The 27277-nt window shown below is 42.2% G+C and overlaps 1 long non-coding RNA gene across 1 annotated transcript; it reads right to left on the reverse strand.

The window, feature by feature from the left end:
* Positions 1-1028: 1028 nt before the first annotated feature.
* LOC148676503 (uncharacterized) lies at positions 1029-24944 on the reverse strand. Its single transcript, XR_015926853.1, has 3 exons — positions 24725-24944; positions 12753-12888; positions 1029-2182 (listed from the first exon to the last, which is right to left on the reverse strand). It is a non-coding gene; the product is annotated as an uncharacterized LOC148676503 (long non-coding RNA).
* Positions 24945-27277: the final 2333 nt, after the last annotated feature.

A 27277-nucleotide genomic window follows, 5' to 3' on the forward strand; every position in this document is an offset into this window, starting at 1 on the left:
TTCTAAGATATATGTTATTTAACTTCCTGTTGTTGCTGCTGCTGTTCTGTGTTTACGTTTTTGGTGTTTCCTTAACGTCTTTCTATTCTTTGCTTTTCATTGCACTTGTGCATATGACAATAAACTGGACTGAGCTGAAGATTGCAGCACTTGAATTTGATCCTCTGCTTTTTCCCCCGCACTTTCCAAAAAGAGAGAGATGCTACAGACACGGTGCTGCCCACCCTGCTAGACAGGGTTGTTTTCCCAGTGCAGGTTAAAAACATCGGGCAGGAAACAGTAGTGAGGCTGAGCTGTACTGCCCTGAGCATTAACAGCCTTGAAAGCCATTTAGTTTCATCAACCCCCTTTGGGCTATATGGCCTCAGACAGATTTGGCTCTATAAGAACCATTGGGAAATCCAGACATAGCCAACAATAAGACTGTCTGACATATACTTTCCACAAGTGGAGCCTCCTGGCTACTCACAGTGAGCATGCCTGCAGGCTCCAGCTATCTGGACTGAACTTCAACCCCCTCTCCCCCCCCCCCCCCAGAAATGTGATTTTGTAGAGTGGTGTTTTGGATTTTTTTACCATCCAAGAAAGAAATAGTAGCAAATTTTAGGCCAAGAGGACAGATCTCTGGGGGAAAGAGACTTGCAGATTCAGGCTAAAAAAAGCATCTGTCTGTCAGTTTAATTAAAAGCTATGAGCTGAAAAGCCGGGCTGAGGGCATGTGCTTTGTTTTGCTTCGTGTCGAGTGTCCGAGATCTCGCTCGACAGATTTAAGGAGGGGTTCATCTCCGTTTCCGGAAGCGGAGCAGCGCGCCTGCAGGAATGTTTCTCTCCTGGTCCCCCTCAGACTGTGAGAATCGCATCAACTGGCAGGTTATAAATGCTGGGAGAAGCCTCTCCAATAACAGCCTGATTCCTCTAGGCGCAGGGCAGCTTCATTAGTAAAACAAACACGAACGGGGCACCTCAGCTCTTCTCAGCTGTGAACACATCTCTCACAGCTCTCTGAAAATAAATGTCCTTGACCCTCAAAGTTCCCACAGTTCTGCACTTCCAGAGCGCAGTTTACAGGTCAGAGTGGAAGAAATGTGTCAGGACCTGAGCAGGAGACAGGCCATGACCAGAGCCGTCATACTCTAATAAAAAGTAGTACCACTAGACCGTTGTAACATCAAAGATACCAGAAGCCTCCTGGATGTCACCTGCCCTGCCCTTTGGGTCTGTGGCAACTTATTGATTGAAAGATCTCAGACAGGTTTTTACTGAAGGTTTCCAGAGACTCAGTTTCCACAAAAAGGCAAGACACTTTATTTCAGACACCTGCACACCATACTGCCTCCCAGGTACAGTCCTTAATACATCACTTCCCCTTTGAGCTTGAAGTACAGGAGTGATCTGGAGGTGTTGGTGCCTTTGAGGATAGTGAAAACTTGCACCTTCCATCCATAATCAGTGGATCTGATCTGACGACCTGTGTTCCAATGACCTCCTGTCACCCGAAGAGATGACCACTTGTTTCAAAGACAGAGCCTAACTGGACTGCTTTAACATCATCATTCGGTTTTACACATCACCTTTTCATAGTGGGCACTGAGCCATGTTATAATTACACACTTTCAGCACACACTTACAGATGTCACCACCACAAAGAATACAATTGCCTTTTAATGAACAACCAATTAAAACAAAACTATGTATCAAGTAACACAAAATTCATATTGACTAACCAGTTGCTCCAGTTGGTACCGGACAGTCTAGAATTGTAATAAACACACCTGTGACTGTGACTTTGACTTGACTTGGAGGAGATGACTCTGGAAGCCTTTCATTAACACATCATGTGAAGAAGTGAGAAAATGACTTTGTTCAATTGAACTGAGGAGGAACGTTTCTGAGAGAAGACCAGAATGAAATTTAAACAAGATACAAAGCTAAGACCCTTAATCTTGTGCACAGTTTTATTGGATCTTTGTAATGACCAGGAAGTTGGTCTCCCCACTCTAAATAACTGTCTCTCTCTCTCTCTCCTCTGCATTTGCTTTTCACTTCTGTGTCTGTCTCCGACCTCTCCATGTCTGTCTTGTTCCTGCTGGTGTCAATCTCTGCTGACTCTCTAAGTCCATCTCTTGTTCCAATGTGTCTCTTTTTCTTGGCCTGCTGTGTCTGTCTCCACTTCTGGCTGCACCTGGGATTTTTGAAGGAGAGTGAAGCAGCTGAGCTTTTCATAGTTCACAAATGCCCACAAGTCAAAACAGAAGCTTTCAATTAGGAGGAGCTGGAGTACATTAGCAAGCTATTAAAAGGGGTTTAGTCAGTGATGATAACCATAAATAGCCAGCCGGTCAGGGGGCTGCAGAGGGGAGCTCAGCCCCAGAATACACTCATCGTGAGGAGCCACAGGAAATCTTGTGGGGTTGTTTAGGGTCAGCATCAGCATGAGAGTGCATGTTATTAGGTGCTACCATACAGCATTCAGACATACTGTACATATACTGTAGGCACAATGCATCTTAAAATAGCGAAATCACTCTAATACGTAAGCTGACACTATCTGATATGCTTAAAAAATTGAGGAGGTACAGGATAATTGAAAAGCACAATTTAACAAAAAATATCACTCTGAATAAATACATGACAAAACCTGTCTTGGATTCAGGGTGCTGGTAATTATGTCTGAAGTTGTATCTGGACCACAAAAACTGCAGAACCCCAGCACCAACACAGAACAGTATCATCTTTATTTCATTAGATATAAGGACACACAGTGTAAGGTTCCCAAAAGATGCAACATAACCTAATTACACAAAAACATATTTCCCATAAGAATAAAGGGGTGTAATAAATAAGGGAGGGAGTTTTGGTTCCACTCTCATCCAGTGAACTGATCTCCCTATAGATGTCTCTGTAGTTGCAGTAAAAGCCTTTTTGAAGTGACAGTAAATGTTTGTTAATGTTTATCGATTTCATGGTACATACAGTATAGTATGTACTGTGCGTGTCAAACACTGTCAGGTTGCACGTTGCTGGCTACGCCAAAGCGTGTTAAAGTGAGAACTGATTTTTCCTAAATTAAATTAAATTCTTGAGGTGCATTAAACCAAACCTGAGCAATCTAAGAACAAGTAAATTGAGAAATGGAAGTGAAATGGAGTCTACAGTCCTTGTGCCACCGCATGTGACTCTCTATTTAATAAAATGCTGGACATGTGAGTCCAGCATTTTATTAAATAATTTCTAAAAAGATCCCAATGCAACAGGTCTCCCAGCAATGGCTAGCTAATTTTGGCTCATACATTTCAGTCGTGAGAAAGGGCTATCCATCCTGAATCTGTCCACCTTTATTTCCAGGCATGTTCTCTCATCCCAGGAACTACTGACCATGCACGCTGGGATGACACATTATATAAAAACAGAAAAATAAGCACAGTTAAGCAAAACTGAAGATTAATTGGGTGCTCTGTTTGGCATGAAAGCCAGTAGACACTGGGATTTGTTCTGAGGAATCACGTTAAGTTCTTTAGAACTATAAAATCTCATTACAGGGTATTTCCAACACATTACCCAGAATCTCACTTTGTCTCTCACCCGCAGCTTGAGGTCTTAAGCAAGACTGCTGATGTTTTGAGAACAGTCTGGGCAGAAAACTGCTAGGTTTTGGGTTTTTATTCAGCTAATAATTGAACAGTTACAGTGGACGTCAAAGGGTGAGGAGTACGCAGCTGGTGAACAAAACGTAACGCCACCTGAGAAAGTAAACACATGTGAGGCCTGGCAGTTGGCACAGCGGCACACAGCACACAGGGTGGTCAAGACTCTCTGCTTCTCAGCGTTGTTCGACCGTATTACTCTCTATGTGGGGCTGAGTCAGTTGGGATTTAGGCACAGGCCTCCAGCTGTTATCTAAGCAGCACCCCAACTTCTTTACTTTGTTTAGCCCTCTCGTTAACAAAACTCAGGATGAGTTTGATGAGGTTCTGATGTGCAGCAGTCAACCCACACAGCATGGCCCCTGGGTGAAAAGAGAGACACAACCCCGGGGAAACCAAAGCCCTTCAAAACACCAGAAAAAGGATGAGAGCTTCCTGAGACCACTGCCGAGCATGTTTCCTCAGGGTCAGCCGTGGGACGTCTGTCTCTTCCACGTTCTTTCCTCGACTGATGCATTTCTGCAGTGCGGTGACATCCCAGGAGCACTTCCACTTTTCTGGAGCAAGGAAGGTGGGGAGTCGATGCAAGAGATTTCCAGCAAAGCAATGATACTCTCTCCCTTGATGGAATCTCTTCTCGTCACATTCAGCTGTCGTAGGATTTAGGATTTGTTAGCGGGTAGCAGTGAAGACCTCTGCTCAACAGTAGCTTTCAGAGAGCAAAATCTCTGAAATATGTAACTGTGCTGGAGCTCTGAGTGTTTTTCATTGTTGCAGGAATCTGATCCTCTGTCCAGTACTTGTGGTAGACTCTTCACCTTTTACTTTTACTGTCCCTTTTATGACAGAGAATGCCTCACGGTGCACTTACTGTACTTCTGATTGCATTTGCTTTAGAGTAGCAAATTCCCAACCAAATGTTCTTTCTTCAGTGGGAAGAATAAACCTGTAGCATTGAAATTGTTTTTGCTTAAATCTTCTTTTAATTAGTATTAAACAGGCTATGGTTCCTTTCATTCTGAGAGAATACCTACTTACTTTACAGCACAAGACAGTGAGGTCTTTGTTTTGTCTTTTGTCAGACTGTGGGACAAATGGCTACTTCATGCTGTGTGAATCAAATGAGTTATCACTGGCTAGTTCTGCCATAAATTTCTACATCCATATTCTGCATCGAATGGGGTTGAATGGGGGTTATGGGGTTCTTGGGGTACAGAACTTTGCTATTCTAAATCAATGTTATCTGGAACTATAGTGGGGAAGAATCTTCCTTCTTCCAGTGCCTCTATTACTCTATTACTTATTGATGCTCAATTTGTCCATACTGCTGCTTTGAGAATAGTTGCAGCACTGGCCTCCTGTTATGAAGTGTCTTTCAGGACCCTATGCAGACAGCACAACCCAGAAGGGAGTGAACAGACATGGGGAAGAGACGAGGAACTGGGCTGGTCGACGAACAGGGGGGCATGACGAAGGTGCTCTGAGGGGCATGGTCCAGGCAAACAAGTCCGAATGGTGTTCGTAGGGAAATCCGTGGGGAGGCAAATGTCCTGAGCCATGTGATCCATCCATGGCAAAGACAAACTAAGTTAAAAGCCGGAGTGGAATCCGGCGAAGGGTCAGGGTAATAAAAAAGGGTAATGGGGCCAGGCTCTCCAAGCCCCAGACACAGAAGGTCAGGATGCCGAGGAAAAGGCTTGCCTTCGGACAACCCGGAAAATAAGGAAGCCTTGTGGCGTTCATCTTCCAATACTGAGCCCAGAACAGTGGGAGCGTCTGGCTTTTAAAGGGGAGACTGGAACAAGAGGCAGGTGCAATAGATCAGGTAAAATGCGAAAGAGCTGGAGCACCCTTAAGGGGAGGGATTACAATCGTGACACCTGCTTAGGGTCCTTAGACACTAGATCGTTACATCCCCTAGCTGGGAGCTGTGTTATGTGCTGACAACACGTAGAAGGGAGTGCGCCAAGACTGGACTGACAAGACCATAGATGTTAGATCTTCTTGAGAAGAAACACTGCTGTCCAATTGCTGGACAGATTGGATGAAAACAATCTCAAGGTGATTCCACCAGCTTCCTGCAGAGAATAGTGGTCCACGGGAACTGCATTCATTACTGCAGTGATAGACGTGGTGGAATGGCCGATTGGTCTCATGCAGTGCAGTGTATTGACAAAAGAGCGTTGTAGATGAAGAGATTTGCCAGAGTATGGTCAGAGAGCTTTACATAAAACAGATGGAAAAATGATGTGAGTGTGCAGTGATTTAGAGAGTGGCTTTATGTGCATATTTGAATGTAATCTGGTTGATATATTTCTGGGAAAATGAGGTGAAGACCTAATCCCACTTGATCCTACAGCTCTGTTGATATACAAAAGCTGGACCTAGTTTGCCGTTGTAGCTGCATCACAAAATGAAACAAAAAAGGGCAGATTAGAGAGCACCAGTCCTCTAAAATGAGCTGAGGTGATGTTATGTATTTCGCATTAAGAACATTCAACATGAGCGATCTGGCTACTTTGGAATATTTCCATATTATTAATATTTCTGGATATTTTGAAAGAGCAAAACATAATTTAAAGCTGTGGCGCTCAAGGCTTGTAAAGCAATCCCAAGCCTCTCATTAACATTACAGCATTGTACTCTTGTCTCATTGGATTTGGCTACATGACTTTTATTCTTTCCAGACATTCAAGGAAAACTCTTAGCCCTACCATAGATCTTGCAGCCCAGATAGGCATAGCTTCTCCTAGGGACATGAGCCCATTTGCTCCACCAGGATAGGCATCTCTGTGGAGTTTGAAGAACCACAGTTACTCTAGCTTGTATCATAAATTTCAGATGTTTCTGCCTTTTAACAAGAAATGTGGCCTGTGACTTAATTCTCAAGAAAGAGTTCTTATTCTTTACTTCATCTGTGATTGTTTCCTGGTTCCACATATTTAAGTAATGTAACCCTTTCTGGGATTTTTTTCCTGGACGGAATCATGTAAAAAAAGTTGCAACAGGGAAAGGTTGCAGAATTGAGTGAGTGTCCTTGGATGAGGAACTGTGGTTTGAGCAAAGAATTCAAAAGAGATCTAGGGAGTAGGTTGTTTAAAGTATATAACCTCTTTGAATTCCTGATAGGCAGACCAAGTGCAATCGGCTGTGAAAACAGGTGACAGTGCTCTCTCCACAAAGAAGCAATGCAGAACCTTGGTTAGGTCTGTGGATCGCTATCTGAAAGGTTGAGGGTTCAAGTCCCTTTTACAGATCCTATAGATGCACCCTTGAGCAAGATACTTTATCTTGCAATGGTGATGGACCTATTTCTCACTGGAGAGGGTCATGCACTCATAGGCCACTTAAAACTGTAGAGAATAAATTCAACACTGACCTTCAATACGTTTTGGGGCTTAGGTATTGGCCGGTAATGACTACGGATACCATCTTATCCCAGCTCTCACTGGAGTGGAAAGGCATATTTGTTACCGGTATGCTTGATAAAAAGAGCAATCTGTTCTCTTTTAATTTAGATCAACTTATCTCTCTCAGCCACCGAAGGAATCAGAGTTATCCATGCACAAAGTATACTTTAAGTTACGTCAGTGTAATCCATTTTAAATAACCTATGTATCAATTTTACATATTTGTAAAATTGTTATTTTGGTGTAACAATTTGTATTCTGTTTACTATTATCAATATCACCGTAAAAGGTAGCTTGAGGCCTTTTTTTAATTTATATGTCTTCCAGCTAGAAATTATTGTGTATTTCAAACTTAGCACTCAATTGCTGGGCATAATTTCACCATGCATGCTGATCATACCAGCTCAGTGCCCATTGGTGAGGTCACTCTGGTCAACGAGTTGAGGTATAAGAACTGTCTGATCTCCCTGACCTTTCCCCCTGAGTAACTAGGAGAGGGTTGCCATCTGCTAGTAACAGGACTGGGCCAAGTGCAGCCATGTCGCAACACCAGTGGCCAGGAGCCTCTGCACCTTCTGTAGTCTGGACCCCCTGATGTTCACTGTGCAAAAAATCTTATAACACAGATTCATGCTGACCTGCTCCACTGCACTTTACACCTACTTAAATAAACACAGGAGTGATCAGGACTGCTTGCTCGGTTATCAAAAAAATGCACAGCCAATTTGAGAAATTGCCTTCTGTACTCTTTTAGAAGTGACATTTACATAATAAGAAACTGTAACTTCCAAGGTAAAAATCAGATTCTCATGCCAAGTAGGCATGTTTTGCATCACATGGCTAGTAACAATCACTTGTGCACTCGTCAGCTACTGTCACCGCTCCAAGATCACAAGCAGATTAATAACAGGTGCTTTTTCCATTACTGAACAATTGCATATCATCAGCCCATGGTGGGAAAGAGCTTTCTAGTACAGACACATGCCACATGTGTTCAACACTGCTTAACACTGCTGGTACTTACTTTAGTTACTGAGCAACAGGTCCACTCTCAAACTAAATTTAAACCTGGGATTTTAAATTTGGGAAATTCAATCTAGGAATTTAAATCTGGGATAAATCTGGTCTGCTGCTTCATCTGAATATTTTGTGTGCCACAAGTGTTTAACAGGATGTGTTCAGGTATTATCATGCTGAGGAAAGAGACAGCAAATAACCGCATGACTATGGGTGACAGAACTCAATCAGTATACAGCTGGACTGTGAAAACTCTATCATGTCTTTGTCTTTCGCACTGATCACTCTAAAATGAATGAACTACACTACAAAGGCTTTCATGAGAAATGGCTCAACACAATATCACAGAAGGTCCTCCCAAGCAGTCTCTTTTTACTGCACTGCCATAAGTAATAAGTTCACTTTTGCCTCCTCAGTCTCTCACACAGAAATGTGCTTCATCACACTATCTTTGTGTCTGTGTAGAGGAGTGTTACCCCACACATTCAAACAACTTTGAATCTTTGAGTTAAATTTGGGCTAAGATAGGAAAAATGACATCATAATGAAGCCTAATGAAGTCACCATCAGCTTCCATACTATGAACTGGTTGTAAGGCGGTAGTAATGAGAATTTCCTTGCACAATCTTAAAGAAACACCCTTTGATTCTTGATGGGAATGTGCTAATCAATAAACTTTGAAATGCTGAATGTGTGCACACAATACATTTATGCCTTGTTTTATACTCCTTAATGTTCGTTGGCACTGAGCTGAGGCATCATATCATTCTCATAATTTAATGGCAGGGTATACATCATGTATACAGTAGGTACTTACATATCCCTGCCTCTCTATATGCTCACCTTGCTGGTTACTTGTTTGAATCATGCATTTACATCATCCATCCATTTTCTAACCACTTCATCCAATTCAGGCTCGCAGTCGACCCAGAGCCTATCCCAGGAAGCTACAGGTGCATGGAGGGGTACGCCCTGGATGTGATGCCTGTTCATTGCAGAGCAGACACAGAAACAAGGACACACACTCACTCGCACCAGGGCCAATTACACAAGAAGACAACGACAATCTACAAGTCAATGTCCTTGGACTGTGGGAGGAAACCAGAGCACTCAGAGAAACGCCATGTGAACATGGGGAGAACATACAAACTCCACACAGACAGCACCCCAGCTCTGGAACTGAACCCAGGGTCCCAAAACTGTGAGGCAGCAATGTTAACCACCGTGCCACCCATATCCGAATCATCTACCAGCTTAAATATTGGATGTGCTAAGCGACACACACATACACACAACATTAATCAGCGATGACTAAAGGCACACAACATGAGCAAGCATATGGTTTAGGCTCCTACTGATTGTTTCTGTTGACAGATAATTATAACTTGGATTCATACACTGCGGTCAGAGGCCAGTATTTCTTTTGGAATGCGACCGGCACGGTGGTTAGTACAGCATTGCAGCTCTCCTGTTCGCGTCTGGCCTTGGGCTCCTGTCTGTGTGAAGCCAAAAGCAAAGATGTGCTTCTCAGCCAGTCCTCTGTGCTTTAAATGAATGAGGAGGATCCGCCTATCCCTGCCCTGCCCTTGTGGCATCCTGCTTCTAAATCTGCTCCCAAAAGGACAAGCAAATCAGCTCCAGCTGAGATAGTCACTGACTCAGAGCCAATTGGCACAGTAGGCACAGTGCCTAGGTCCTACAAAAACTAAAGGGCCTGTGATAAAGATTGTAAAAAATATCAAAGAGCAAGGATAGGATCAATTGTATACACGATGAGGCAGAGTGATGTTCATATCAATCATATTTTCCTATTCTCCTCCGCACATGTCCGGATTGCGCCCGGGTTGGGCACCATCTGAGTTGGATGCTGCATCACTGCCATGGATCCAAGAGGGACATCGTGGATACTGCTATCGTTTAGGAGGACTTTGCTGGTCTACAGAGATCTGCATGGAGTACTGACATACAGAAGACATGATGGATGGATTAAAACCCTCATTCATTAATTCCTTTTTTTAATTGTATAATATTAGCATGCCCAAAGGGGTTGGGCAGCCAGTTGACCTTGGACCCTTAGAGGTTTTTTTTCTCCTTACTAAGGAGTTTTTGGTTCCTCTCCTCCGTTGTTTTCTGGTCTTGTCTGTTCTGTATTCACAACATGTATGGTCACTTGCTTTGTTAACAACCTTAGGACAACCTTGTTGTGAAAGGCGCTATATAAAAATAAATTAAATTGAAATTAAACCATAAAAATGCAGCCACCAAAAGACCTACAAAACAGAAGTGCCTAAGGCAAACAAGGACCTCCACCCAATACCGAAATGACCCATTTCCTAAACAAATTCTGGATGCTCCGCTGTCTGGGTATGTGAGCAGTAGTCTCAGCCTTGGGACACCAGACCCCCCCCCCAGTATGGCTGCATTCTGCGATCTGACACTCAGAACCCCTGTGCCATAATTGTGAGCACGTCATCTCTATCACGACAACTAACAGTGCATCTCCTGCCCCTGGTCTGGTGTTGAAATCACGATTAACTGCAGACATTTCACTTGAGGCAGGATTGCCCTTTGAAGGAGATACAGGTGGCATTCTTCGCAGCACATTAACAGAGCAGGTCCTTCAACAAGTGTAAGTGGGACTAGAAAACTGCGCTACGAAAGTGGACTCTTGTAAAGCTCTAGATACTGCTCAAGCACAATGATATCAGACGAGTGCAGATCTGTCTGAAGTCATGTCTATTTGAAAACAATCAAGTTCTAGTATGGTGATGAATTTTAATTATTTGCTATAGATTTTGAGACAAGGAGACATTCTTTGCTCAGTACCTCCACAGTTTTTCCAGAATTCTACTGTTTATACATAATTTTACCAAAATTCCTTTGCTTTGTCACTCTGTGGTTTGTAACACATTTTAGTTTATCTCAAACTTACAACAATTTTCCTGTACTTAAGCTGGCTCTTCCAACAGCACACGGTACACTTCTCAAAAAAGAAACCACAACTGCATTTTCCTCAGCTACCTTTTGCATCCACTGTCCTTAGACTTTGCAGCTTCTATCCGTTTTGTTAGGTACATTGTTTGCTGTGGGTTTTCATAGAATGTTATAGAATGTTATAGAACATTTCATAGAATGTTAAGGGCTGAGCCTTTCTAAAAATCCACAGCAGAATGCCGACATTCTTAGCCTAACCAAAATTGGCATCCAGCATGCAAGATCTCAACCCACTGAATGCAAGTACCCTTTAGAAAGGAAGAGTAAGGCACGACACAACGAGACTTATTTTGGGTTTTGTGAAGCTGAGCATCCTCTCTACTAAATGACAGTAGGTGGTTTGGCAAGACGCCTCATCTTATTCAGCAGAGCTCCAGTGCAACATAAACCCTGTAATTTGGTAAAGTGGACACCCTGTTGACCTTGGGGTCCTATGTAATTCACTGTAATGTTATCTGAGCTGCGGGCATTTTCTCAGCTTCCATGCTAACAACATGGGTGCATAATACAAGCCACAGAGCCATTTGCGCCTTGATCTGAGTCACACAACCTCAAAGTATGCTCTGCTGAAACTCTGGGATCGTTTTCAACAGGGTGAAGACCTGACTGTGGTTTATAATCACTCACTCATGGTCTAAAGTAGTGCTGATCAAGTAGTGGCTCTTCTGAAATCTTTTTTCTTTATGCAACATATAGCAGTAGCTAAACCATTAAATAATTAAGAAACTTGGGGTCATGCATTGTAGACAACTATAGGGGCAAGTTCTGAGGCCACTAAAGGAAATTAACTGCATTCCCTCATTTTGACCGTACTTCACAATCCTGTGGTATGCTGCTTGTCACTGTTTTGTATGTTTTAGAAATGCTTTGTCAGTGTCTCTCTTATCCTGCCTTTCAGAGTGCATTGGCTGTCAGTGTTCAATCAAAGTCCTGTGTTCAGGACAAGTGTTCTATTTTCTTAGAATCCATGGGGATGAACCAAATATATTGCTGGGAGGGCTGACAGCACGGTGTCACAGTGGTTTACATTATTTCCTTGCTGGAGGTCCTGGGCGTTCAATTTCTTGGTTTGTATGTTCTCCCCCCTCCCCTATGTTCATGTTGGTTTTCTCTGGGCGCTCCAGTGTCCTCCCACAGTCCTAAGACATGTTGGTAGGTTAATTGAGTTCTGGGAAAATTGGTCCTGGTGTGAGTGTGTGCATATTTGTGTCTGTCAGCACTGACAGACACAGAGTGTCTGTGTGTACACCTAAGATGGGACTTGCTTCCCATCCTAGGTGTACCCTGCCTTACACCCATTGCTTGCTGGGATAAGCTCCAGCTCCCTCATGACCCTGTACTGGATAAAGCAATTAGAAAATCGAGAGGAGCTCTTCAAATCACTCAAAGCCACCCTACAACAAACGTTTGTATCCTGAAAAAAATTGCCAGGGTGAAAGCTAAGTGTGCCGATTCTGTGTTTTATCGGATCTGTAATGAAAAGAGACGGAAATTCCAAGAGATAATTACCAGCCACAGTTCATGGACAAAAGGCGATTGAGGAGCCTTGTGAAGAGGCCAGCGGCAGAATGAAGTTGTATAAGAGTCCACACGCACCACTCCAGAGGGCTTGAATTCCTCTCCCTACACACAATGCATGCAGTGAAGAACGTGAAGAACGGTTCAGTGATGCCAGCTGCTGACTCACCCCTGCCCAGGCAGCTCAGACAAGCTACCCCTTGTTGGACAGCTTTGCCCCCTTTCACCCCAGGTCACCTCATCTGACACCTCCATCAGAAAGCCTGAAGACCACTGCTGCTTGAAGACCAGTGTAGCAGGAGGAGCTGGACAAAATTAAAAGAAACAACAGTTTTCTCAGAGAGAATGCAACTTACGCATGCTTGTAAATAGTGCATGATTCACCACTTCCCAGCTGAGCTTATTCAAGAGGCTTAAGTTAAAAAAAAGCCATCTTCCATATTTATTTTGTTTTGTACTGCGAGTAAAGGTCGCGGTTTGTCAGACAGTGCTGAGACGGCACTGCTGTGCTCCTAACTCGGAAATGAGATCAGTGACTGGGAATTGAACAGGGATCCTGGGATTCAAAGGGGATCGCAGTGTCATCATGGCCTGATGAGAACATACCAGCACAGGAAAGCTTAAGGACGAAAAGAGCCCATTCATCCAGCCCGCTTAATTTAAAGGAGATCATCACTCTGAGGAGCTCACCCACTCATTTCTTGAACGAACCATAGTTCTTGACAATTGGGCTGGGTAGCTCGTTCCAGATCCCCCACAACACTTCGCCTGTCTTGAACGCACTTTCCCTCCGTTTCCACTTATTTCACTGCTGATTCTCGGGAAGTGCAGTGGGTTGACTTTGGCAGCTGCAATGAGCCAGAGTCCTGATAAGCAGTGTCCATCATGATCTGAAGAGACTTTGGCAGCAATTGCATTTCTGTGCGTATTGTGTTACATTATATCTTATCACAGAGGAACCCCCAGCTCCCAGCTGCCTGGTATAGGGGCCTGAGCACCTACGGCCACAGTGCACAGATCTGGAAATCCCAGAGTAGGGAGAGCTCCATGACTGGACTCTAATCCATTGGTTAGACCTCCAGCTCTTTGGCTTTCTGGAGAGCCAGCAAGGCTACTTACCTGTGTGACCCACAGGGGCACAGAACCTCAACACGCTGCTGCTTCCTTCCCAGCTGGACAGCCAAGCACTTGTCTAAGGAGATTAACTGCAAGCATGTTTTGTGCCTGTAGGAAAAATACCACTGGAGATTCTGTCTAGGTAGGTCTCAGGGTGCACATCACAACAACTAGATGCCTTCTCTCTGGAGTGCAGCTGGATCTTCACTGTGGAAGTGGGATTATGCGCTGGACTATGTGCAGAGAGCCTGCTCTCCTTCTCAGAATTAGAGGGCTCTGTCTATTTAACGGAGTGCTTGCTGCAGTTGGCTAGGCACCACTCTTTTTTTTCCAGAGAACAGCATGACTTCCTCAGCCCAACAAAACTGGAAGAATGTTTTTCCGATGTCCCAGGCTGTGATAACGGCCCTGATGCCTTTCCGTTGAATCAACGTGCTTTTCAATAGCTACTAGACTAACAGGCATTGTGTTCCAAAGCAAAGGGTCATTGTCACTGTTACTGAATCAATTTTAAAAGTGTAAAGCTACAAATCTAGTAAGACCATACGCATGGGAGCCAATACTTCAAAGAATATTACAATAAGTAATAAGGAAGATTGCTATTGAGAGGAGGACAGTCTGTCTGATAGACACTAGGTCATCTAAGAGCTGAGAGAAACAAACAGACACTCTCATGCTAGGGTCAGTTTTCCCAGGAGTGAATTCACCTATCAGTATGGAAGGAAACCAGAGCACCCAGAGGAAATCCTTGCAAACACAGGGAGAATGAACTTCACACAGATAGCACCCAGGGAATTTAACTCTTTTTTAGTGCTGCAAGACAGCAATGTTAACTACTGTGCCACTGTGCCTCCCAATACACTGCCTGTCATAAGCAATTTAGACTTTAACAGTCATTGAGCACTGTGGAACCACATCTTTTTTTGAAGAGCTCAGCACCATAACAATGCTGCAACGAAGCTTCATGCAAGAATGTTTTCTTTAGGTTTTCAGATTCTCTCAAGGAAATAGAGTCATTTCTCAAAGGGTTTCTAAGAAAACACAAAAGAGAAATCTTAAATGGAACACACAGCATTTATCAACTAATTTAGGACATCCGTCTCCTATTTCCTTTTTAGTCTGTGTAGTTGGTTTGGCATTTTTCATTGAGCTGTGCAAAAAATAACAATTAAAAGTATCTTACTTTGCTAAAATGTCTTCTTAAATTGTAAACACATGTTGCTTAAAACAATCACATGAGCACACGCACAGCAGTGCTCATACTGACACTGGGTGTACGCGTTCTAATTTCCCAAATTCAAAAGTCAAGAACAAGAAAATGAAAAAGAGTTCTAACTACTTTCTGACTTGTTCTTAATTACGAAACATCCATTCAGAGGCGATAAATATCCCTACTGGTGATTAGGTGGAGATAGTGTGCAATCAGTTTCATTCACACTGAACAGTTCTACAACATTATTCAGCCAGAATATAAGTAACAAAAGTCAGCAGCTTATATTACAAGGACTGGCTCACAGAAAAAGAAAATGAAAGCTTTCAGAGCTGAAATAATTAATACAATCATCAGAGATGTAAACAAGCAGGGTAACATGAACTTCAAGGGAATTTGTAATAACAAATACAAGTTCCTTTCTTCGAACTCCAGCAGCATTCATATAAAGAAATCTGTAGCATTATAAAATATTTTTCTGTCGTGACCCTCTGTTAATTTCTCTCTCCTTCAATTCAATAGATACTTTTATGAAACACTTTATCCTATGATTGTATGTGAAGTAAATCTTTACGAGAAACCCTTCAGTAGGAATGACTTCAGTACAGTGATCCACTTATTGTGTAAGAAATGACAACTGATTCTGATACCAGATGTTACTGATCTGTTGAATATTATGCAAAGGAACAAGTAATAGGTTTATTCCATGCTGAAAAAAAGAAGAAAGAAAACACAACGTTTCGGCCATGGAGCCTTCTTCAGTTGTGAGGTTGAATATTATGTTGGATATTGTTGTATATTATGCTGTCACACCCCTCTAAAGGGTCACAAAAGGATCATTTGCGTGTCTATGCATTTCTCCAGATAATGTATATCCTATCAGGTACTGGCAATTTGTTTGAAATCTGCGTTAGCTTTCTGAAATTTATTGGAGCTCATTTGAATAAAACACACATGCATACTATGATTCTTAATCACACTCAGATGCTTGTGCATTCCACAAATCAACCCGTTAATGTCTGATACAACCAATATTTTTTTCACAGTAGTATGCGACATGCATGTTGCATCACATTGGCATATGTGTTATCCAGTGTTTTCTCCAATCCCTTGGGAAAGGGAAATCTGGATCTTACAGCACCTCAGGGCTATATACCCGGATATTAGTATGGTAGTTAAATTAATCTACATACTGTAAAGAACATCAAAGGGCATGTACAGTAGCACCACGGATTGCTATGAAACCTCTTGAAAACAATTCCTATGAGCTCAAAGAGTGGATGGCAAGCAGATTAAGCTCAATTCAAGAGAGGATTTTTAAGGTGCTGTTGATGCCAGACTTAACGTCACTACCTCTGCCATTATTAAGAATCCCTCTCTCAATCACAAGTTCTCGGGGCAATCGGCTGGTCTGACTTGACACAACTCTTCCTTTTCCTCAAAGACTCCCCCACTCCTCTCTACAAGACCTCTCTGACTGGCAAATGAGGACTCAGCCCTTCCTGTAAACCGTCCTGGTTTTTCTCTATGCACTGGATGGGCACAAATACACAGAATCCATGTGCAGACATTGTTACCAGCCTCAAGAATCCATTGAGGTATTTCCTGTGTATGAATGAACTGCAGTACGAAATGTAAGGAACCAGAGTGCAGGAGGGCCTACTCTTTGGGTGTACAGTAGCTCTAGTGTCAGTGGCTATATCTGGACAGACCTTCTTCAATAGCAGACAGAGTTTAGCATAAGTGTCCTTTACACAAAGTATACTTCATGAAGACCTGCTGAGCTGACCATAGGGTTTTAAGGTCCTGATGAAAGCACAGGAGAGGCAATTGGCTTAGACAAGCACACACAAGAGCCTGGCTCTGTTATCTGGTCAGATTAGGCTTCACTAGACACTCACATGTTTTCAAGATTTCTCTCTCTTTGGTTGTGCACACAAGCTCTGACTATTGTTATTTCCAAATAGAATACAGGCATAGCTCCACCATATTCCTGCATTGCCCTCTTCTAGCCTTGTTTGTTTGAGATATGACCATTCAAGCAGCTGTGTTTTGGTCTTACTACACATTTTACCAGTGAATACACTTAAGGCACATACAGTAGATGTGTAAAATACATGCTATAAAGTCCCCTGTACACAAACAGCTGTACAGTATGTCCAAAAAAAGAAATTAAGCTGGCTGGAGAAAGGCAGGGAGGAAAACAGAAATGATCTGATATAATTTCTACTTTTCCAAGATTAGGCTTCATAGGAGAAGATGGGGTTAGACAAGAAAGAGCTGTTATCAATTTCAAAACCAGGCCCTATTTCCAAGCCAAAGACAAACAGCGGTATGGGTCAGGGATGACCCCAAACTACTCCTGAAAGCAGTGAACCCTGGAGCCACTCTTCCCTGGTGAGTACAACAGACTGACAAAAGCAAGATGGCTGCCAAACGCTGGTGAGAAATTGCTAAAGTGAAGGGAAGGGCACACCCCACATGCATGCCACCTTATAAACATAGAAATAGTTTTTCCTGTCGCATGCAGTATACTTCACTGCATTAACATCTGTACCTGGTTAAAATTAAATAATGGATGGCCGCACCAGGAGTGGAAAACGCTAAATCAAGGTCAATTAGGAATGTTCTACATGAGAAATGTGATAATCCGGGAGAGGAGAGCTCTGTTGGGAAAATTGAAGGATATAAATTCCAACCTTGGATGTGAAACACATCTGTCAGAAGCAGGGGAGGTGTGAATTGTGGGAGTTTGATTCTCAGTACAGAGGAAGTACAGATTTTTGACAGCATACTACCTAAATAGAATCCTCTTTAAGGGGATGCTTCCTACACAGTCCGTACAGGGCCATCTGACTCATTGCTAAGTGAAGTTCAGAGCAGAGCTGAATTTCACAAACTGACAAAATCCATTAGCATTGATTTAATAGGCCTTAATGGAGGTTGTATAGCTATAGTGAACGCAGGAGTGCTGAAGACCAGTGATCACATTGTCATACATTCCTCTTCTAACCTCTAATTGATCTCATTTGCTCTGAACAGGGATCAGGTTGGCAAAAAAGGACTTGCATGTTTGATATGGTGGGGAAAACCAAAAAGTGTTCCCTATACATAGAGACCAGTTCTATGAACATCTGGACAACATCTGTCAAACGTCATTACCTTTATTCAACGGACCATATCAAACTTCAGCCAATTACCAGTGTTAAGCAGTCTGCACTTATGAGATAACCTTTAGTAATAATATGTTCTCCTCTTAGCGCTAATGTGTCTTCATCAGCATGAAACAGACGAATTCAGTCTTAATTCCTCTTCTCTGCAGAGACCAGAGCATGATTTTGGCCAACACAACCACTTCGTTTTTTTTCTCACATAACCGGTAAACATATTAGTTCAAACATCCGTTAAATTAGACAGGAATCAAGTCTTACTGTCAAAGCAATGAATGTGAAGAATTTGGAGAATGACTGAAGGGCATGCAGGCCCACTGAGCCATTCTCACATGAGGTTAAATTCAAGGAATTGAGGGAGTCAACTCCTGCAGAGGGGATGCCGAGATGGCCAATGGAGTTGACACATTCCTGATGGGAACAACCACAGATGTAATTTCAGGACTGCACTCTGATGTGCTTAATCTGTCTCTGGCTCATAAAGGCATCCTAGCGGACAGCAAGGGCAGTCATGTGGTTCTAATGTTCAACAAGAGCAAGGAAGACTGATGACCCAGACAACTACAAACCCATCATGTGTTTTCTGAGGTGCAAGTAGAATAAGGAGAGTCGCCACCTGGTCACACACTTGCCCTTACCATGGAGCAGAATTAGTGTTTGAAAGTAGTGCCTTCTTGGAAATAAATTAGTATTAGTGCAAATTAGAAATAAGTGCAAATCAAATTCAATTAAACTATTATTAAATGGTTGAATTTATACCATAAATTATAATTACTCGCTCGACAGCCTTTGTATTCCTGGGCAGTCACATTGACTCAATTTTACATTTCTGTTTGTGTAAAATTAATTGATTACATATTTATTTAGCTATTCTTCTTCTTATAAATCAAAAGAAGAAAAAGGCAACAGCACATAAATCTGTTTTTATTGGTGGATTTCCCTTAAAAACATGATCAATAGCTAAAGACATGGAAAATTGTAATAACGTGTACTTTATTCTGTTAAATGTAGGAAAAAGCTGTAACAAAAGTCTGAATGCCCTTCACCATTCAAGATTTGAGTTTCTTTCATTTCAAGACATCACATACTTAATTTGATCAACAGCTTAAGAAGTATACATAATAAATCTTTAGAAACAAGTGTTTCAAGCAGATATTAAAGACTATTTGGATTGGGTCTCTTCAGAACCAGAACTGGAGACTGCTGGCATACAATGATGTAACTGTTGTCAGTAATAAAACAAACAAGGTCAATTATAATCAATTGTAAAGGTCCAATGGTCGTTTTACACATTAACTTCTCTCAGCTCTTGGCAACTTTAAGAATGTGCCTTGACTAGGTTAATTAGTGTCTCCAAATCACGTGTATGTGTGCCGGAGATAAACACACATGGCAACCAGGGTGTAATTCCATCTTCTGCTTTGTTTCTGGAATGACATTCCAGTGATCCATCCTAGATGTCTGCTGTTTTCATTTAATGAGAGAGTGAATCGTTTGAGGATGATAGGAAATTATGAGACCAGGTTGGTTTTATGCCTGAGCAGCTGATTAGTAGTTAGACATCAGTCCATGATACTAAAAAGGGGACTTCAGGAAAACTTTGCCTGGATTGAGTCCTGATCCTAAATTGACACAAGGAAGGTGCCTGAGTTGAGACCATTTTGACAAAGGCCCCCTTCATGCACTTGCCTATTTACTGGCTCTTGATGGAAGAAAAGACGGGTTCTCTCACTCTTCTGTACTGTGATGGTCTGCCTCCCTGATCTGCTTTCAATCACGTTGAGTGGAAAAATGTGCCAGATAATAGGCTGCAATTCCTGGACATGTGGCTGTTATCCAGAATGTGTGCATAGCTTTGTTCTCAAGCTTCCTCTTTCCCTTGTCTTTCAATACATTCGCTCACACCATTGTGAGGCCAAGAGAGGCTATGAGCCTGGCTCCCAGTCATGTCTTTCTGAGAGCCATTGTTAACCCCCAGTGAGTCTACAAGGGCCCAAAGAAAGACCAGTCTCACAGACATAGACAGAAATTGCATTGCTCACCCTGAGCTGTGCAGCAAGAAGCCACACAAAGAATGGGAATATGCATTCATTTATTCAGCCTGTTAGAAATTTAAAGACAAGCAGAGAAAAACAACAATGATCTGTATTTTTATAATTACAGACATACAGTAGTTATTATGGGCGTAACACTGCTCATGACAGCACTATACATTTTATGCAGCTGCTTTCATTCCAAAAGATCCTTTATGTCCGCCACTAAAGTGCAGCCCCATCTGGGTGATGCACACATGCTGTTCTGTGCCAGCAGCCCTATTCCAAAGGATGCTCAGGTGGAGAATAAAGACTACACTTCACCAGATCAAGTAAAGGGGTAATTTAGGGAGCCAACATTGTGGAGTGGAGTTTAGTGGAGACACAGGTGTTTGGGCACAGTAACAGGGCTATGACATCTTTAATGACCAAGTAGGTAGGACCTCTTACAGCAGACTGACCCTGGTTACCTTACTGAGAAATGTGCTTGTGAGGTAAGAGGTAGCATCACCTACTGGCCCACAAACATCATTTACAACAGCCATCTGGTTTTCCTTAGAATTCTTTCATTCACCAGGCCCAGTCTAGTGTAGCTAGATTTTTACTGGTGTAGCAAGATGGCGAACCCTTATCAGTTCTAATATGATCAATTCTACCAGCAGGTTAGTAATATGATGCTAGCCTTCCCATAGAAAATTATTCATAAATTCAGATAATTGTTATAGATGGTATAATCCTCCATTAAAATTAACAGGTTCCCACAGTTTTTTAATACAGCCTTTACCATGGCAGCTTACCTTCAGAGATTCTCAGGTCAGCACGTCTTCTGTCTGACCTTCCTATTGATCCTGTAATTCCAGGGGAGGGTCCAGCCTTCAGGCTGTTCAGAAATGTTGTCTGTGCTAGTTAAGATGGTGGGAAACGCTGAATAGACTGGTGTTTATAGTTTAGTATAGCATAGCAAAATATATTACAGTAAAGTACAGCATAGTATAGGATAACATACAGTAGTAGAGTTTAGCATAGTATGTCAATACTTTACCCGAAAGGGAAGAGGTTAGATGAAGAAAATTTCCTCCAAATTTTACCTTACAGTACATCTTTCTAAAGGTGAAGTATAAGCTGACACAGGCAAGGTGTCCTACAAGACAACTAGGAGAAAAAGCCAGAGTGTGCAAGCTGTGCTGGCAGGAGCCCCTATACCACAGATCCAGGATCAACATTCCCTATATGACACGAAGTGAACAATTTCCTCCAAAGAAGCAAAAAAAGAAAGAGCTGGAAGTCACTTGTGGGCTGAACTTCCCCTGGACCTGGAAAACCCATCGGAGCTGGAGGCCGAGTTACAGGAGAGTGGGGAATACCGCTGTCGGCCTCCTGCTCTCCCTGCAGCTGTGTGCTCACAGCATCCCATCCCCCTACCCAGCAGTGTGGCTCCCAGCCTCCTGCAGACATCCAAAAAACCGCCCAGCTCCAGGCAAGCTTGGGGCACAATCTGTACTGCCTAGAGGCCTCAGCAGGAGCCCAGGACAGGAGCCAGACCTAACCGTGTTGTTGTTGAGCTGCACAGCTTGCAAGGAGTTAAGGACTAAGCCTAGAAATCCAAACATAAGCCATAGTGAAACATCTCAGCAGTTTTGACAGCGCCTACGGCCAGCCTCCTGCAGGACAACACAGGGGCTCCACCTCATTTCTGGATTGAATGTATTGCCCCAAGACCCACTCATGCAATTCTTTGAGTATTTGGAATAGAGCAAAAATGACATGTATATGTTGTTTGACCCATTACTCTGCTCTAGGCAAGGGAGTGATGAAGAGGATAATGGTGCATCTTTGGAAATTACAAGAGGCACCACCTGTAAAGATAAGATTATTGGAGCAAATTTCAACAGATCTGTTAAGAATATCTTATTTTCAGGACGTTTTTTTGAAGAGAATGTACGCAAGAACACCTTTTCAATACAGCTACTACATTCCACTAGGTTTCACATCACGGACCGACAGGCTTGGAAGGGGTAGCCTTGCTGAACGGGGCTCAGAGTCCTCTTTTACGGTGGTTTTTCCGTTCCTACATCAAAAGTACAGAGAGTTAGTTTATACCATTTTATTCTCTTTATACCTTGAATAAAGTCCTCACATTGTATTGTCTTTTTCCATGCAGAACTTTTTAATCAATAACAAGCTAAATAAAAGAATATCAGAGGTTCTTGGTGGCTTTTCAGATCTAGAAAGCCACAATTTTATGGACTTATCACTTCCTGGAGGAAGTGTTTTGAAACTTTTAATGAACTATCTGAGGCTTCCCCTGAGTCACAGTTTTGTTCTCAGGCCAGCTTCTGCTGCAGAGACAAATGCAGGAAGGATGAGTGTCAGAATAAGAGCAAAAGTCTTTAACTGTAACTGAAATACTAATCCAACGCTGTGAATGCAACCTGTGTTCATTTGGCATACCCTTATGTAATTCGTGAAAACAACTTATAACTTTCTTCATTGAAACTACTGCTTCAACAACTCATTACAGCGACTCTGGGGTGTGTGAAGTCATGAAAGCCACTCCAGAGGTCAAATTGCATCATGCATATTTCTGTGTTTAGTATATTGAAATCACTGAGCCAATGCATTTTAGTCTGTAATGAAACAAACATTTCTTCTGGCTGAATTGCACGGAAAGATCCAGCACATATCGTCTTTTCAAGGCTGATTTAAAGTCCAAATGCAGGAGCGTCAGGTGCTGTGTCTGCTCAGTTCGAGAAGATAGAATAGAAGAGGGAATCTCAGTTTTTGGTCCAGCTCAGCGCCTCTCTGTCTTTGCAGACACAGGACCTCAGGGGTGTGAAGTAGAGGTCTGCACGAGCATGAAATTGAAGCCCAAACCCGGCCCGTACCCGAGACCTTGAGACCCGACCCGACCAAGCCCAGACGGTACTGCCAAATTTGAAACCCAAACCCGAAACCTGTCCTCTCAGAGCGAGTAGACACACGTGCACACACGAAGACGGATTCTCACAGACGCGGTTTTACAATGCTTTGCTCGGCTGCTATGTGCTTGAGTTGATAGACAGAAAATGCCGTGCGCTGTGAAAAACTGGTGCTTAGGTAATAATGTTCCCATAACTAAGCCGTTATTTGGCATTTGGAGTAGTTCTCTCTTTGTGAGATTTCGTTTTATTTTATCCATTGTGAACGGTTAGCTAGCTAGCCTCTGTTACATACAGATGAAAGGACGAGCGAGTGCGCAAAGTGAGTTACGAATTTCTTTTAATAAATTTAAAACAAAAAATAATAATCATTCATTTTCACTTATTAGGAAACGAACCCCGAAAGCGGTACTTTCGATACTTTGTCAGGCCCCGTTGGGCTCGGCTCTTGTAGCAGACCTCTAATGTGAAGTCATTCCTCCTCTCAGACAGGAGGAAAGCACATTACACCTTCAGTTTAACACGTGATGTGGAACACTTTCTACATGATATAATACTGTACAAGTTATCCAATTGAAATTGAATGAAATCAAATGATTTCATTAAAACATGCAACCAAGGCATGACCTGCTTATGTAAGCAAGTAAGACACCATGGCAATCAGGCAACGCAGAGCCTGACTCTGAATAAGATGCCTGTTGTTCAGAAGTTGTTGATGTAACAGAGTGCATAAGAGAAGAAGTCCCTTCAGACACCAGAGTTTGTCTGTGGGTAGAAACAGACTGATGGCTGTGAGCAGGCTCAAGGACAAGAGGCACAACACTGTGTCTCTGCAACAGTGAGACTGTTGTTTTCACACACTGTGAGGCTTGAGGTTTCACTGCCTCTAGAGACAACAGGTATCTGTTTAAACCTGCCAAAGTACTGCCCAGCCAGTTGCTTGCTTGACGGCAAAGGTAACTGTTTGTTCTAGTCACGTTTTCCAACTGTATTTTTTTGTCTTCATCTTTGCTTCAGCAGAAGACATGTTTTCTTATTTTGTCTGATATTACAGATAGCAATTGTCCATCCCTTCACACTAGATAAGACAATGTCTTCTCTGTTCCCCATGGAACAACAGACAGTCAAATAAAGTTCCTGTGGTCGTTCCTGCGCTTTTTGTTTCAACAGACCATATATTAAGTCTGAAATATGTGCAGTAAATCCATGCTTTACCGCGTTCCACCTGTCTGTGTGCTGTTCCCCAGACATCACTGTAAATTTTCTCTCTGTCTGAGAAACATGGAACAAACAATTTTACTAAGAAACTACATGATCCTCTCACCTTCAACCTCCTCTCTCTCACTGGTGCACACACAAAAAACCTGATCTGAGTTCAACGTGCTTAATTTCTTGATGTTGTCTCAAAGGTCTTCCATAAATTAGACCTTTTTCAGCTTTCTTTGTCAGAAATGTAGGCATTAACCAGTCTAATGCCATTTGGAAGAGAGGGACTCAATGAGAAATATTAGTTGAGACTCTAGTCTCAGTGTACTCAATGGCCATATCTCTGCCAACACCAGAATCATAACATGACGAAAGTTTTTAAAGCACATTTGCTCAAAAATGTAGATAGAAATAAGTCAACAGTCATTTGCAAGCCCCTTGCAATAAAAAATGAAATAGGGAAGTAAAATTATTTATCGAATGATTACCTTAAATATGTGCAGTTAATCCATGTTGTACTGTATCCCCACTCCTTCCCAGCATACTATTTTTCATAAGAAACTAGCGCTAAGCTGAGTAAAGTGAAAAAATAAATTAAAGTACTAAGTGCACACCACACACACTGCTAGTAAACACAAACCCATAGTTGAACCCTAACTCTTTTCCCCATCTCCAATCCTTACCAAAACACTCCTAAATCCTAATTGGACATGGAATTACCTCAGGACGGGGTGGGTCACTTCGGGATGAACTATTTCCGAACTATTCCTGGGATTTCTAGCAATGCTGTTTTTCCAGCATTCTGGAAAGACACGGTGTGCTTCCCTCCAAACTGTGACCTCAGTGGAGCTGTTTTTCTTTTTTGCTCTCGTTGTTCTTGTTTGTTTACATCTGCAAAGTACACATTCCATCCTAACGGCTTGGGGAACTGTCACAGTTCAGGCTCTGTTTTGTGCCTTACATGGATATGGACAAATATAAGTGTTTTGTGCTCTGTTTCTCCTGCCAAACCGTTTTCCATTTTTAATGTCAGCGCACCAGTTGGCTGTCTGTGAAGCAATCTTTTTTTAACAGTAGTGAAATATGTACCAGATCATTTGGTGTCTGGTAAACACTATACACACAGCCTACATACACTTTGCCACTTTCTATAAAAATGGAGCATGCCTGGATAACACTTCTAGGATAATATTTAGCTGAACAGAAATTTGTAGGAGATAAGGGGTTTTAATTTGCTGTAACAATCAGAGTAAATTGCCAGAGGACTTGACAACTTTCAGGAACCAGTGAAACATAATGATCTACATTCTCACACACAGATTCTAAATGTGTAATATACAGTTTATTGATATAACCAAAACACGCATTACAATCCACAAACTTAATAGAATATGTCTGACAAACAATCTGCTGATACAAAAGCTAATTGTTCACTCGAGGATTACAAAGAACAAAGTTAATAACTTCATAGTTAAAAGATGTATAACTATAATACGTTTAGATCATAGGTTCTATCAGTCTCATAACTAAATCACATTTAAGCAGGTACAGTAGCTACGTCAAGGTTTATTCCATGCTGAAAAGAAGTGACACAACATTATGGCTGTGGAGCCTACTTCAGGCTTGAACCACATTTATATTCTCAGAAACATGCATTTACTATCATGAACTCAACACCAAATATGCATGTGCAATAATAGTTAAACTCTCGAGAATTATGTGAATAATGAATAATTCTGAATAATGAAATTTTATACTCAAAATTCCATTGCCCAAATGTCCTGAATGAGATAATCTCATGTTTGTAAACAGAGCCGAGCTGGGTTGTCCAAGGCAGCTTCTCTGTGCTGCAAAGGTCCTGGTGCAGATAGAGGATAGAGAGAGCTTATCCCTTACTTTGGGACTCTGCCAGCTCTGCTAAAGTAGTGTTTTGCTGACTTCTATCTTTAAAAACAGGCTGTGCACAATTTGTCTTCTTGAGGTCCAGCCACAAGGTAGAAAAGGGAGCTTAGTTCATTCCAGTCATTCTAGTTTTTGTTCAGAATATGCTCAAATATTCTGGATGTAGACAAAAAGAAAGAGTCCAACTATCTAATTTCTTTGATAAAGTGAAAAGAACAGTAAGTTCGCAAACAGAAGATTTCTTCTGTTTCAGGAATAATATCTCGGGCAGAGTTTTGCACTTTACTGACTCTCTCTCGACCTAGCGTCTAGGAGAAACGTCCTGGCATTTGTCTGCTTGCAGCCATGTGGTTGAAAAAGACAAATTGCCAGTTAGATGGAGAGGGATTGGAGAGCCAGTGGTTAACCGGAGAGAATGAACTGGGTTCCAGTTAATATGGAGTGACATCACAAATCGGTGAATGGCTGAGATACCAACAGACTTGGTTCAGTACTGACTCTACAGATCCCTAATTGGTGGATCTTCCTTTGAGTGATGGATAGTGACCTTTGACCTGTGGTTTTTGGGAAGAAACCAGCCTGGAGTCTTGCCCGAACCCATCTACACTATACTGTATATCATTAAATGTACCACATTGATAGAGCTTTATGGTGTCTCTTATCACCAATGGGGACTCTGGCACTCTATATCTCTTTAGCCACCAGGTTGCTTGGTCAAGGCACTCAAATTTCTAGATTACTATAAATCTTTAATAACACTTACTTCTAAGTGAAATAACAGGCCTTCTCACTACAAATCTATGTTGTATATACTGTAGATAGCTTCAGGAGTTTCTGCAGCTGATGTGTTTAAAAGTCTGATCAGAACAAAAATATTGTGCAACAGAATGAGTTACAGATCTAAAAATGAGAGACAAAAGAGAAATAAATATGAAGGTGGAATTTTAAAGAGACATGGAGAGAGTGGCTGTGTGTAGCGAAAGTAAGCTATATTTTGTCATCAGGAAAGAATTGTGAAAGACAACTTGCTGAGACTTTCTGATCTTCTGACCCAGTTCAATGGCCTCCATTTGTTCAGAATCTGTTCCCATAGTGCCTTGAGTCAATGGGCCCCTTTGTGTGAGCTGACCTAGTACTGT

Source organism: Lepisosteus platostomus, chromosome 2 (genome assembly GCF_059453375.1).
Source record: "Lepisosteus platostomus isolate fLepPlt1 chromosome 2, fLepPlt1.hap1, whole genome shotgun sequence".
In the NCBI taxonomy this organism is placed as follows: domain Eukaryota; kingdom Metazoa; phylum Chordata; class Actinopteri; order Semionotiformes; family Lepisosteidae; genus Lepisosteus; species Lepisosteus platostomus.